The sequence below is a fragment of the Plecotus auritus genome, assembly GCF_963455305.1.
Source record: "Plecotus auritus genome assembly, chromosome: 8".
Taxonomy (NCBI): domain Eukaryota; kingdom Metazoa; phylum Chordata; class Mammalia; order Chiroptera; family Vespertilionidae; genus Plecotus; species Plecotus auritus.
Genome location: NC_137782.1, coordinates 132,168,632 through 132,182,972, shown reverse-complemented (window position 1 = coordinate 132,182,972; position 14,341 = coordinate 132,168,632). Strand labels below are relative to the sequence as shown.

General features: G+C 43.7%; 1 protein-coding gene across 6 annotated transcripts in view; it reads right to left on the bottom strand.

Moving 5' to 3' along the window:
• AAK1 (AP2 associated kinase 1) overlaps positions 1 to 14,341 on the bottom strand; it is a 149,553-nt gene that overhangs the window by 87,098 nt on the left and 48,114 nt on the right. The gene's annotated exons all lie outside the window — the stretch shown is intronic.

Below are 14,341 nucleotides of genomic sequence, written 5' to 3'. Positions count from 1 at the left end.
AATATGCTAATGATATGCTAAGGCTGCTCAACCGCTCGCTATGATGTGCACTTACCACCAGGGGGCAGACAATCAACTGGTCAACCAGTCACTATGACATACACTGACCACCAGGGAGCAGACAGTCGACCGATCAACCAGTGGCTATGATGTGCACTGACCACCAGGGGGCAGATGCTCCAACAGATAGATTAGCTTGCTGCTGGGGTCTGGCCGATCAGGACTGAGGGAGATGGGCCGGACATGCCCTGGAGCCCTCCCACGGTCCCTCCCCAGCCCGATCATAAGGTCCCTCAGCCTGGCCTGCACCCTCTCGCAATCTGGGACCCTTCAGGGGATGTCAGAAAGCCAGTTTCAGCCTGATCCCACAGGCCACTCCCCTTGGGAGGGCGCCACATGCAGGGCTCATGGCTGGCAAGCGCTACTGAGGCAGTGCAAGCCTCTCAATCGGGACTGATAGGGCGCGAGCCCATGGCAGGCACAGTGGGGCCAGGATGAGCAGGAATGGCAAACAGGAGCTGCAGGCGGCGTTGGACTGCGGGTTTCAGCCCGATCCCTGCAGGCCACCCAGAGGGACCACACCCGTGCACAAATTTGTGCACCGGGTCTCTAGTCTGGCAAATAAAGAGAGAAATAATCACAGATATCAGTAGGACCATATTCTTTGTTCACTTAAATTCACTGAGTAGCTTCCCCACATCAGACTAAGCCATTTTCTATTCTCTATAGCTAGGGTGATCTTTTAAAAACGGAAACTGAGTATCATCCATCTATTTGAAACTCCTTAGCTTCTCACCCCTCTCAGAATAAAGCTCCAAATGCTAATGATGGCAAGCGAGGCCCTATGTGATAGGGTGTGATCTCTCTCCAGCGTCATTCAAACACAAGAGCTTTTCACAGCTCACTCTGTTCCAGCCACAATTGTCTTCTTTCTTCCTCGATGTTGCTTATATTCCACCCTTCCTAAGGATTTTTGTGCATGTTTCTCCCTTTGCCCTATTCACCTCATTCTTGGACTGACGATCTCCTACTCCTATGTCCCTTGTTATACACAGCACCCTATAATGTTTCCTTCAGGGTATCTCAGGAGAATATTCAATATTTAGGTGGGTAATCCCTGGTTTGGTGCCTTATTTTCCTAAACCCTGTAAACTGCACAAGGACAAGGACAATGACTGACTCACTGTGGCCTCTGTCATCCAGCACAGTGCCTACTAAGAAAGGCACTCAAGTGTTTGTTACACAGTGTATGTGCCTAGTACTATAAAAAATACCCCCCCCCCAAAAAAAAACAACACTATACAGCTCTGGCCAGTGTGGCTCAGTTGGTTGAGCATCATCCCATGCACCGAAAGGTTGCTGGTTTGATTCCTGGTCAGGGCACATACCCAGGTTACAGGTTTGATCCCTGGTCAGGGTGTGTATGGGAGGCAGCTGATCGATGTCTCTGTCTCTCTCTGTCTCTCTGTCTCTCTCTCTCTCTCTCTGCCCCCCCTTCTTTCCCCCGCTTCCTTTCTTCCCTCCCTTCCTCTCTCTCTCTCTCAAATTAATAAAAAAAAATTTTGTTTAAAGCCAAACACTACATAGTCTCAGCCTTTCAGAAGGTTAGAATCCAGTTTGGGACAGAAGGGACACATTTTGTGAGAAGGGCCCTCCATGATAAGGTAGTCTACCCTTCAGAGAAAAACCCAGCACACTGAGAGCTGCATGAGATGAGCCCACTGGACGACACCCTGGGACAATATGTGCAAGGTGCAGCTTTATGGAGAGCTTTACAGAAATCTCTGTGCTGTCACAGAGTGCCACTTGTTCTATGTGCAATCCCTTCTTTTAAAAATAACACTTGAGTTGGATATAAAAACACTCTTCAGTTGAGAAGGAAAAGAAATCAAACACCGCAATGCTCAATCCTGCATCAATCCCTCATCTGAAGGAGTGGAGAGTCTGTTGGACATGGACTATCTCAGCCCCCTAAGCCCCTGGTGCCACCAATCTTTTAATAAGTGATGTGCACACAAATAGAGCAGCTGAGGTCAGCCAGAGGGTGTGGCATCCATGCCCAGATGTCAGCCCCCCACCAGAGACACCCAAGCTCTGGCTCTAATCATTTCCACCAAGACTTGATGCGTGTTACTAGTCCACATTCTCCAAAGGAGAATTGGGGTTTTAACAAAGCCAAAGCTTGGCTGGCATTCTCTTGGCTCTCAACTTTTAATTCCAGAGCACTCCACTTTAACTTCATGCTTCAAAGCTTACTTCGTTTTCTACACTTACTGCTTTTGCAATAAGATCAGGTCAACTAGCTGAGTTCCAGAAAGAGCATCCTGTTCCAAAAAGAACATTTACTAGTGTGATTTGAGCTTAGCAGCCAGGTTAAAAGCTGTGTCTTCTGTCCCAAGAATATATGCACTGGCATCAAAGGTATATAAGTTTCCAACAGTTTAGGTTTTGTTAGAACTGGTCTCTCATCACAATTGCTTTCTACAGGTAATCCTAATCTGCCTCAACCCTCCTAGTTGTCAGAGAAGGTGAGTTCTCATCCTGAAATGCAGGAAGAGAACTCATGCTTCAAAGCTTACTTTGTTTTCTGCACTTACTGCTTTTGCAATAAGATCGAAACATTTTCTCAGCTCCCAATTATTAATTCCAGAGCATTCCAATTTAACTTCATGCTAAAGTCCTTCCTCTGCAGTTCAGGATATCTGACTGTACTACCTATCACCATCATTGACCAACCCCTGGGTCATGGTCCCTCACCCAGTACTTGTGCACCAGTTCAAAATCTCTCCCCCATCCCAACTCCTGCCATCACCCAAGGCGATTTCACTGAGTCTTAATAATTCTATCCCCTAAACCTCTCCAGAATCCATTCCTTCTACACCATCCCTGATGCCCCTTCAAACTCTTCTCTTTTCTTTCCAGAAGAACTAAAATAGGGTACTAACTTTCCATGTCTTAGATCCTTTCTCTTCTAAAATTCATATTGAATAACTACTCTTAAAAACATTCATTGGTTCCCCAAAGCCAGAATAAAAATCAAATTCCTTAACACAGCAATACATAAGAACATTTTTTATTTTTCCCTACTTTGTTATGAAAAACTTCAAACACACAGTAACATTGAAAAGATTATACTACAAACATCCATATACCCACCACCTAAGTTTAGTTTACAATTGTTAACATTTGTCAGACTTGTTTTATCACATATTTATCATCCGTGTAAACATCAACTCATCTTATTTTTTTATGCATTTCCAGGTAAGCTATAGACCTCAGTGGATTTCACCCTAAATACTTCAGCATGCACTATCTTTAATCAGTGTTCAGAATTCATGGTTCTTTTGGGGGGCAGGGCAGAAATAAATTCTATTTATAGTGAAATGTAAATCTTAAGTATATTGTTAGAAGAGGTTTTTGAACTAAATTTATTGGGGTGCTATCTACACTAATAAAAGAGAAATATGCAAATTGACATACCTCCACAAACGCCCACCAGCCAATCAGGAGTGAGTATGCAAATTAACCCAACAAAGATGTCAGGTTAATTTGCATATGCAGACACGGAGCGGCTGGGCGGGGTGCCTGCTATGAAGGGGAGGGCGGGGAGCAGAGGGAGCTACAAGAGCAGTGCTCCAGCTGGAGCGGAGAAGACTGAAGGCATTGGCCAGAGCAAAGGCCTGGGTCCCGGGTGCCAGAGGAAAACCAGTGCCGGCAGCCAGGGGAAGGAAGGCCTATTGCACAAATCTTCGTGCAACAGGCCTCTAGTTTGTTAATAAAATTATATAGGTTTCAGGTGCACAATTCTATAATACACCAACTGTATTATGTGTTCACTCACTATGGTTAAGTTTTTTGGCATGTATTTTTTTTTAATCCTCACCGGAGGATACTTTTTCCATTGATTTCCAGAGAGCATGGATCGGAGGTGGGACGGGGGAGACAGAGAGACAGAGAGAGAGAAAGAAACATCGATGTGAGAGAGACACATGGTTGGTTTCCTATTGCACACGCTCCTACCAGGGCTGGGGAACCTGCAACCTTGACTGGGAATCAAACCTGTGACCCTTCGGTCTGAGGGCTCTAACCACTAAATGAAACCAGCCAGGGCAAATTGGGTAAGTTTTCATAAATACATACCTTCAAGTGACCCAAACCTCTATCAAAACATAAAGCTTCTATCACACAGAAAGTTCCCTCATGGTCCTTTCCAGACAATCGCACCCTCACATCCTAGAGGCAAGTACTGTTTTAAATTTTTTCATCTATTACTAATTTTACCAGCTTTAGAACTTCATATAAATGGAATCATACAGTATGTACTTTGAAATGTAAGGATCTTTTACTCATCATAATTGTTTACATTGTTGAGTATATAAGGTAGTTTGTTACTTTTATTGCTGACTAATATTTCATTATTTAAATAAATCTGTTTATCCTTTCTCTCAGACATTTGGGTTATTTCAAACTTGGAGCTATTATGAAAAAAGTTCTATGTGCATTCTTGTACAAGGCTTTTTGTATCATATGTTTTTATTTCTCTTGGGTAAATACCTAATACACCAGGGTATAAGTGCTGGGCCACTGGGTAGGTGTATATTTAATTTTATAAGAAATTTCCAGACCTTTCTCCAAAGTGGTTATATCATTTTATACTCCTACCAGCAACATATGACAATTCTAGACCCTTTAGAATCTGAATACTGCCCCGTCTTGGCCCAAATCTACTCTTAATGCTCTCTCTTCCTCTACCACCAAACTTTCAGAACTTGAACCTTTTTGCTGCTTTACATTCAGGAGATTTATGCACACTATTCCCTCTGACTACAATTTCTTGTCCCAGTGTTCTGCTTGATAAAAGGAGTTTAAAATTGTTAAAATAATGCCTCTTCTGTGAATTCTTCCCTTTCCCTGACAATCACCCCCAGGCTTTCATATTATGGTACAAATTTAGCTAGTTCCTCTATTATTACACTTATCATAATGCATTATGATTTACCTGTGATATGCTAATCTCTCCACCTAATAGGCTAAGTCAAAGGGGGAGCTACTCTTTTCTGCCCTGGTAGACATGACAATTGTTGTTATCATAATACTTTGTAATATATGACACTTTAAAAAGTATTTATATATAAAACTAGTGGCCCAGTGCATGAAATTTATTCACGGGGCGGGGGGGGGGGTTGTCTCTCAGCCCAGCCTGCACCCTCTCCAATCGAGGAGCCCTTGGGGGATGTCCACTGCCTGTGGGATCGGGCCTAAACCAGCAGTTGGACATCCCTCTCACAATCTGGGACCACTGGCTCCTAACCGCTCACCTGCCTGCCTGCCTGGCTGCCTGATCACCCCTAACCCCTCTGCCTGCCTGCCTGGTTGCCCCTAACCTCTCTGCCTGCCTGCCTAATCACCCCTAACTGCCTCTGCCTGCCTGCCTGATCGCCCCTAACTGCCCTCCCCTGCTGGCCTGATCTCGCCCCCAACTGCCCTCCCCTGCTGGCCTGATCTCGCCCCCAACTGCCCTCCCCTGCCAGCCTGATTGCCCTTAATCCACTGCCAACCTGATCTTGCCCCCAACTGCCCTCCCCTGCTGGCCTGATCGCCCCTAACTGCCTCTGCCTTGACCCCCACCACCATGGCTTTTTCTGGAAGAAAGTCGGACATCCGGAAGATGGCCTGTCAACCTGGTCTAATTAGCATATTATTAGTATAGACAGATTATATAGGATAGAATTGCTTAAAGCGGGGGGGAGCCTTTTTCATCAGAAGGAGATGCTCTTGGCAGACAAAAATACATAATCCCTATATCTGGACTGATAGCCAGCCATATGCACTATACTGCCAAACCGGTCATTAAAAAATTGAACCACTTTCTTACACCTTACACCAAACAGCTATTGCCCTTAAAACCCCTCCTCAGCCCCCACCTTAGATTCTGCCTTCGCAGTTCACCCAGATTAGGTTTTGATTGGTCAGTTTCTATGCCAGTCAGTGTCAAAAGCTCCGCCTCCTAGGCAGCTATTGGCTCCTCGCAGTTCACCCAGATTTGGTTCTGATTGGTTGGTTTCTATGCCAGTCAGCGTTTCCAGGCCTATTTCTGGGCCTGATCAGAGAGGCGGGGCTGATTAGCAGCCACCACAGGCTGCCGGAGAGCAGGCTGAACTGCTTGAACTGCTGACCTCTCGGGGAGAGAGAGAGAGAGAGAGAGAGAGAGAGAGAGAGGGAGAGAGAGAGAGAGAGAGAGAGAGAGAGAGAGAGAGAGAGAGAGAGAGAGAGAGGCAGGCTTGGCTGCTCGTGAGGCCTGGAGAGAGAGAGAGGCAAGGGCTGGTCAGCCCTTGCCTCTCTCTCTCTCTCTCTCTCTCTCTGGGCCTTGCCAACAGCCTGGGGCAACTTCTTATCAGCCCCGCCTCTCTCTCTCTCTGAGAGGTCAGCAGTTCAGACTGCTCACCAGTCCCCGCCCACCCAAGCCTGCTGCACGCACAGCCTGGTGTTCAGTTGTCCCTTCTGTCGTTTTGGACATTACGAACCCTGGCTCTTTATATATATATATAGATACTAAAGGCCCGGTGCACAAAATTCATGCACTCAGGGGGGTTCCCCAGCCTGGCCTATGCCTTCTCACAGTGCGGAAGCCCCGCAATCGATCGCCCCAAAGAGGTAGGCCCTGCCCACCCATCCGGGGCTCCTCAATGGATTGCCCCAAAGAGGTAGGCCAGAGCCAGGGGTCCAGACTCCGTGGTGGGCATGGGACTGCGGGAACCCCGGTGGAAGCCGCAAGGAGCGGCCACCAGGGTCCCGCCTCCGCAGTGGGCGCGCAGGGCTGCGGGAACCGCACCTCCGCTGTGCGCACAGCCATCTTGTGACTGCATGAGGGCATCACGGCGTGATGGCGTGAGGACCACCTAGGCTTTTATTAGTAAGGTATCATATATAGGGTATCCCAAAAGTATATACACACACTTTGAATAATTATAAAGGCAGTGTTTATTAAAATACATTTCATTTTCCAAAATGAGCTATCAGTTGTTATAGTATATATACATTTTTTGGGACATCCTGTATACTTTATCATTTCATATAATCATTAAATACCAATTTAAAGACTGAATACTGTGAAACCTTAAGGACAACCTTCTACTTTGTCTTTTAGGTGGAGCACTTGAAAAATGAGTCACCAAAGAAAATTAAAATGACAAGAAGAGCTTCTTATTTCTCTTGGAATCCTCAGGGCTAGCACAGTACTTGGTAGATGGTAGATGATTAATAGCTAATAATGTTGTTTCCCTGCTTATAATTCTCTAGCTCTCAACCACCTACAATATAAAATCCCAACCTAATTTGGCATGCAAGGCGCATCGCAACCTGGAGCCCACATTGAACTGAGTGCCAGGACAGCACCCTCCAGTGTGCTTTGCTTTACATTCTCTATCTAGAATGCCTACTATCTCTTTAATTAGTAACTGTAATCTAATTAGTAATTTGTAACTGTTAAGTCCAAGCGTAGCTCAAACCAGAACTCCAATGTGAACTTTCACCTACAAAATGCCCATCTCCACACTATTTTCTTACTCTGATTACTAGTATATCTCACTTGTCTGAATACCAGTCTTTCTCACTAGGAGTATATTATCTCAGAGGACAAAGATTTTATTTTTTTTTTTTTATTGTAGGAAATATATTGGTCTAATTTACCATATCCTTCACCCCACACTGAAATAATGATTAGATAATGTTATCAAGCAAGGCCTTTCCCCTCACCACTGCTAAATGGACCAGGAATGGGCAACTGGCACACATTCTCCATTGAGAATACAAGTGACAACCTCAGGAACTATAATCAGATGGTGTTGCACAGCCAAGTAGACTAGGCTGGTGGGTACTGTCATTCACGTGCATGCTCACAAATAAGCAGAGAAGTGTTCTCCAAAAAGGCAAGAAAATGGTGTAGACACTGGAAGAAGCTGTAATCCGAGACTATGAGGCTCCAAGGAGAGACAGACAGAAGAGCCACCTGATAACTTTCCAATACTCACAAAATTCAGCTTCACTTCCTGCTGTTGGGTTCTGGAAAATTCCCCTGTATTCATCCAATTCCTTTTTACTTACTATAATTTGAATTAAATTTCTGTTCTTTGCACCCAATGACCCTAAGACACTTTGTACAAATATGTTTATAGAATACACATGCTTTGATTCTAGTAATTCTAACCATTATAGGCTCTTTTAACAGAAAGCACCTAGAACACAGTGTTAAAAGAGTATTAAAAATTGTACTTGAAGAGTGAGAATTTTTAAGTTAAGAAATTAGCTTTACATTAAAATAGAACCTGCATTAAAGATCTAAATAAGAGAGTGGTCAAAAATCTACTTGGGAAAGTAGAGTCACAAGGAACTTGAAAAGGGGGACAAAGTCTGCATTGTAACGTTTCTTGAGCTCATAGATCAGGATTAAGGAATGGGGAAGATAAAACCCCCAGCACTCATTTCCTCAGGAATGTCGTGAAGATGGTTTTACCCGGGATTATCAAAACGTGTAATCATAAAGAAGAAGTTTTAGTCCTCAAATAGGAGGGAACAGTTCAAGTGAAAAATGAACTCAGCCATGGACAAACCTGGAGAGGCCTGTCGAGAAGGAAAGTCTCCAAAAGGACCAGGAGCATAAGAGCAGCAACCAATCCACTAAATTACACGTGGGGAAAACTTCCTATGTCTTTGGTGTAAAACCACGGTCAAGACTATGGTGAGCAGAGTGTGGCACTTGCCATAGGCACAAAAAGACAAAGTCAGTAGTACTGATTTTTCCTTTTGACTCAGGCTGCAGTATTGCTGGGCACAGCGCTGTTAAAGTGATCCTGACTTTATTTTAAATTCTGATATTTTGTTCATCACGGTTTCTTGCACTCATTTTTATTTTTAAATATTGCATGCAATATTATTTATATTGATTACTGAGTTTTTTGGGTGCCCCCTTAAATTCTGCACTTGAAGTGAGTATCTCACTCTAGTCCCAAACCCATGAGAAACTGCTCTCTGCACAGTAGAGAAATCTCCCCAGGCATCACTGTTCATGTTGTTCTTCCACTCTGCTCCATGGAAGACCTGAGAGGTTAAGACATTCCTCAGGGGTGGGGAACAGAAACTCAATGGGTGCCTCAAAAAAATGGGGACTGGGCCCGGCCAGCATGGCTCAGTGGTTGAGCATCAACCTATGAACCAGGAGGTCGCAGTTCGATTCCCAGTCAGGGCACATGCCAGGGTTGCAGGCTTGATTCCCAGTGTGGGGCATGCAGGAGGCAGGTGATCAATGATTTGCTCTCATCATTGATGTTTCTATCTCTCTCTTCCTCTCCCTTCTTCTCTGAAATCAATAAAAAAAATTTTTTTTTTAAAGTGGGAACTGGGAAACAGGAAGAGAAGCAGAATTGTGGAGTCAGTTTCTGGCTCACAGTGGAAATTACAGTGATGTAGTAAAGCTCCAAGGATAGCCTACTCCCAAGCCCGCTTGAACACAGATGAGATCAGACTTGACTCAGGCGCCAAACAAGCATAAAGGAACCAAGCTTCACTGGAGCAGAGACACCAAATGAGTATAAGCTCATCAACTAGCTTTCTAATAAATGAGTAACAACCAAAACAGAACAGACAATTATGGGTTAGGAAGAAAGGTGAGTCTTCCAATAACCAGTCTTGAGAGGGAAGGTGGGGTTGTCAATAAAAGGTTGAAGAAAGAGGCTACAGAACAGCCAGAAACCTAGGGGAAAATATCTAAAGCTTAATCATTAAAGTGCTCACTCATTCAGCAGCCAAAACAAGGCACCAAGAGAAACCAAGATGTTACAGGGTTCTAAGAGATTTATGCCAAACAAAGAAGGGAAGTAGATCTGAAAAACAGAGAACCCTGCCCTACCTGAAGTAAGAGAAGGACAATTCCACCCAAGTATCCAGTACTACTCAAATAAAGTTGAGGAGAGGGAAAGGAATGAGAGCTGAGTATTCTCTAAGCTGTATCTGCAAGCAGTCCGTCAGGCAGTCATAGGTCTGGTAGGAATGTGAGCTGGCATGTGCCTGGAAAGCAACATAGATATATGTATAAAAAGCCCAAAAGAACTTCGACGTAAAATTTTCACTTCTGGGAATCTATCTTAAGGAAATAATCTGAAATACGCACAAAAATGCTTGAGATAAAAAACTGTAGGGAAAAATAGAAATTACTTAAATGTCCAATAAGAAAAGATTCTTTTAAAAAATAAAAGTTTGTTCACACAATAGAACATTATGTAGCCATTAAACATGTAACATTTTAAAATGCATACAATATATCAAATGACAAGACACAAAGCTCTAAATTTATTAAGAACACAGCTATGTAATAATGCACATATGTAGCAAATAGACTAGAAGAAAATACAAAATGTCATGACTGAAACAATCAAAAAAATTTTCTAAGACTGAGTTACCTGTGGATGATGGGATTACATAATGATTTTTCTTCCTTACCCTTTTCTCTATTTTCCAAGTTTTCTGTAATGACCATATATTATCTTTCCTAAATTATTAAAACAACCCTTTTAATTAATTTTTTTTTAAAATAAAAATCTGCCCTCCAAATCTGGGGAGGGGTATTAAGAAAGCAAGTCTCCAAAAACGACCCAGAAGCACAAGAGCACTAACCAATGCAGTAAATTCTGTGCAGAGAACATTTCCTCTGCTTTTAGTGTAAAACCAGGGCTGGAACTAGGGTGAGGGTAATGAGGCACTTGCCAGGAACTCCAAATTTGAGGGAATACCAAAACAAAAAAAAAGAAAAACAGTAATAAAGATAAATAATATTTTAACATATTTTTAAATGAAAATCAATGCAAAAATCCATGATAACGAATTTTCAAGTTTTAAATAAAGTCAGGATCAATACTGATTTTTCCCTTTGCCTCAGGCTCCAATCTGGCTGGGCACAGCACTGTCACTGATCCTATCTTTACTCATTGTGGATTTTTTGCATTAATTTGTTTCTATGCTTACTGTAATCCTGACTAATTTCCTGGAAATTTTTTCACCCCTGCAATCATGGTCAGGGCAGTGAAGTGTACCAATGCCTGTTTGCTGTGATGGCAGAACAAAGCAGGAACAAAATAAAGAATGACAATGCCTTGAGAGGGAGTAATCTGGTCTAGAGAGCCCCCATGTACTCTCCCAGATTCCCTCAGACCACAACTCTAGCCCAACCTCTCTCTCCAGTGACTTGCTGGGATTAAAATAGAAAAATTCTTTCCATTCAGAAAATATATAATATACAATGACTGACAACCCCACCAACCACAGAAAGATGCATTAGTTCTTAACAGAATATTATTTTAAAATATATGTTAACAATTATGCTTGAGTTTAATGGCAATATAAAAACATATGATGCACAGATACAAATTCAAAGAGCAAGTTAAGGAAAGTGAATTATAATAATTAGGCCAATTAACCATGGTTATGAGAAGTTTATCAAGGCCTCCATCCACCTGGGAACAGGCATAGGCACATATGCCTAGCATCACCACCCTGGACAGCAGTCTGAAAATAGCTCTAGTAATAACACAAATATAACCTGAATATAAGGAGAAAGAAACATACACACATTATAATGCTTCATGGCATTAAGGCTACATGGCCAACTTTCAATCAGATCTTCACATCTTCCAGCTCCTTTATAGCATCTGTTTAGGACACATCCAAAAATAGCACTACTGAGATTCAGCTTTGCACCACGCACTTTCACATGCAACATCTAATTGCATCCTCATGATAATCCTGTGAGGCAAGTATCATTATATCAGTCTACCCAATAGGAAACCACAGGTCTGCTCTGTAAGCAGCAGAACCCAAATAGCCTGGGTGTGTGCCCACTGCCCTGGATCTGTGTCTGGCAGGCTCATTTCCTAAAGTTCACCCACAAAACATGCTTCCAAAGACTCCTCCAGTATAATCTACTGTGATCTTCTCATCAAATTACCCCCATCACCCATTCAGAGACTCAAGTCCCACTTTACCAATAAGGAAAGTGAGACACACCAAAGCAAAGAATTCACTGAACTTTCCATTATCTGACCTCTGGCACCATGCACTTAAGAGTGGGCCACTGTGCTGTCCTGAGACACCAGGCTATCCTGTAGAATTTTCTCCCCTCACTGTGAGGGAGAAATGGTACCCTAACACTCCTATCGGGTTCCATTCTACTTAAAAACTCCATGACAAGGAGAGCTGAGTGACAATATAGGAGAGTGCCAGGTAACTACTGGTGCCTCGGCTTTCAGCATATCTTCTACCTTCCAGCACAGTGGAGATCATTTCCCAGACCTGCCTGCAGAACCAGACTGTGGGAGGGATTTCAGCTACAAGGTTTGAGTTACAGCCCTTCCTTCCTGGCCCGAAACCCCTCTTCTCTTGTCCTTTGTATTTGCCCTAAGAGCAGGAGGCAGGGTGCAATCTACACTGTTGCAGAGGAGAGGAGCCTCTCCTTATCCCAACCACATTCATTGACACAGGAGGGATAAGGGACCCAGACCAAGCAGCAGCACATTTCAATGGGGACTAGCAGTTTAGGTTGAGGAGGCACTGGGGACTGTGGAGATGGTATTCTTATTCTTAAATTCAAATTCTTTTCACCATCCTTAAGTATCTCTTTCACCTTCGTCTTCACTCAGGCACCCAGGGGAATTCAGACTCCCAGGGCAATGGGCAACTTCAGTCTCAGTTGGGAGGGGAGGGCCTGTGTTGGGAGGAAGGAGAACTCACTGCACTTCCCTCCCAATCCCAGGACTGTAAAAGGTGACACAGGGCCTTACCTCTCAGCTTCCAAGCAGTAATTAATTATGGCAATTCAAGGTTTTGGTATGAAGCAAAAATTGGAGAGCATTAGACAAAATCAGACCACACATACATCCCAACAGGACTATGTTAGTAAGAGTATGTGATAGGGTGGTGGGAACTATTTACAGTGAAATTTTGAACAGAAAGATGCCTTTAGGCTTTCTCTGAATGCTGAATATTAAGAGATGCTGACTGAGTCTGCTTCATTGCAATTAGTGATTCAATCCTAAAGAAACCTGAGAGTGCAACGCTGAGCATATCTACAACCTGGCTCAGACAAGAGTTCAAATGCAACAAGATCCTGTTCCCATATGCACCACCTTCCCCCCAACTCCCACTAATCTATACAGCACAGCTACCCACTTTTGCTTTTAAAATTCTTCTCAGAGTCGCCCTGACTGGTATGGCTCAGTGGATAGAGCATCGGCCTGCGGACTCAAGGGTCCCAGGTTCGATTAGGTCAAGGGCATGTACCTTGCTTGCGGGCACATACCCAGTAGGGAGTGTGCAGGAGGCAGCTGATCGATGTTTCTCTCTCATCGATGTTTCTAACTCTCTATCCCTCTCCCTTCCTCTCTGTAAAAAAATATATAATAAAAAAAAATTCTTCTCAGAGTCAAAAGCATCATTTAGAATATCTGAAAGGGGTCTCAATTCCTACCTTTCCAACACCACCCCTAACCTACCGACAATTTTGCAGTCCTGCAAAGCCCAGAATCCACCCAGTGTCCTTAACTTTCACACCCCTCACTCTTCTAAGTTAACTATAATGGCCCTTTCCTTGCCTCTGTCCTCCTCCTGTCTCTGGAGCCCATCAGTCTCCCTTTAAGGCAGTGGTTCTCAACCTTTCTAATTCCGCGACCCTTTAATAAAGTTCCTCATGTTGTGGTGACCCCCAACCATAAAATTATTTTCATTGCTACTTCATAACTGTAATTTTGCTACTGTTAATGAATCGTAATGTAAATATCTGTGTTTTCCGATGGTCTTAGGCTCTACAGCAGGTTGAGAACCACTAGCAGGGTCACCTAAGACCATCGGAAAACACAGATATTTACATTACGATTCATTAACAGTAGCAAAATTACAGTTATGAAGTAGCAATGAAAATAATTTTATGGTTGGGGGTCACCACAACATGAGGAACTGTATTAAAGGGTTGCGGCATTAGAAAGGTTGAGAACCACTGCTTTAAGGATTTCATTCCAGAAATTCTCTCCCCACTCTTGTATTTTCGTGTGTGTGTGTGTGTGTGTGTGTATTATTGATTTCAGAGAGAGAGAGGGAGAGGGAGAGGGAGAGGGAGAGGGAGAGGGAGAGGGAGAGGGAGAGGGAGAGGGAAAGGGAAAGGGAAAGGGAGAGAGGGAGGGAGGGAAGAAGGAAGGGGGGAGAGGGGGGGAGGGGGAGAGAGAGAGAGAGAAACATCAATGGTGAGAGAGAATCATTGATCAGCTGCCTCCTGCACGTCCCCCCACCAGGGATGGAGCTT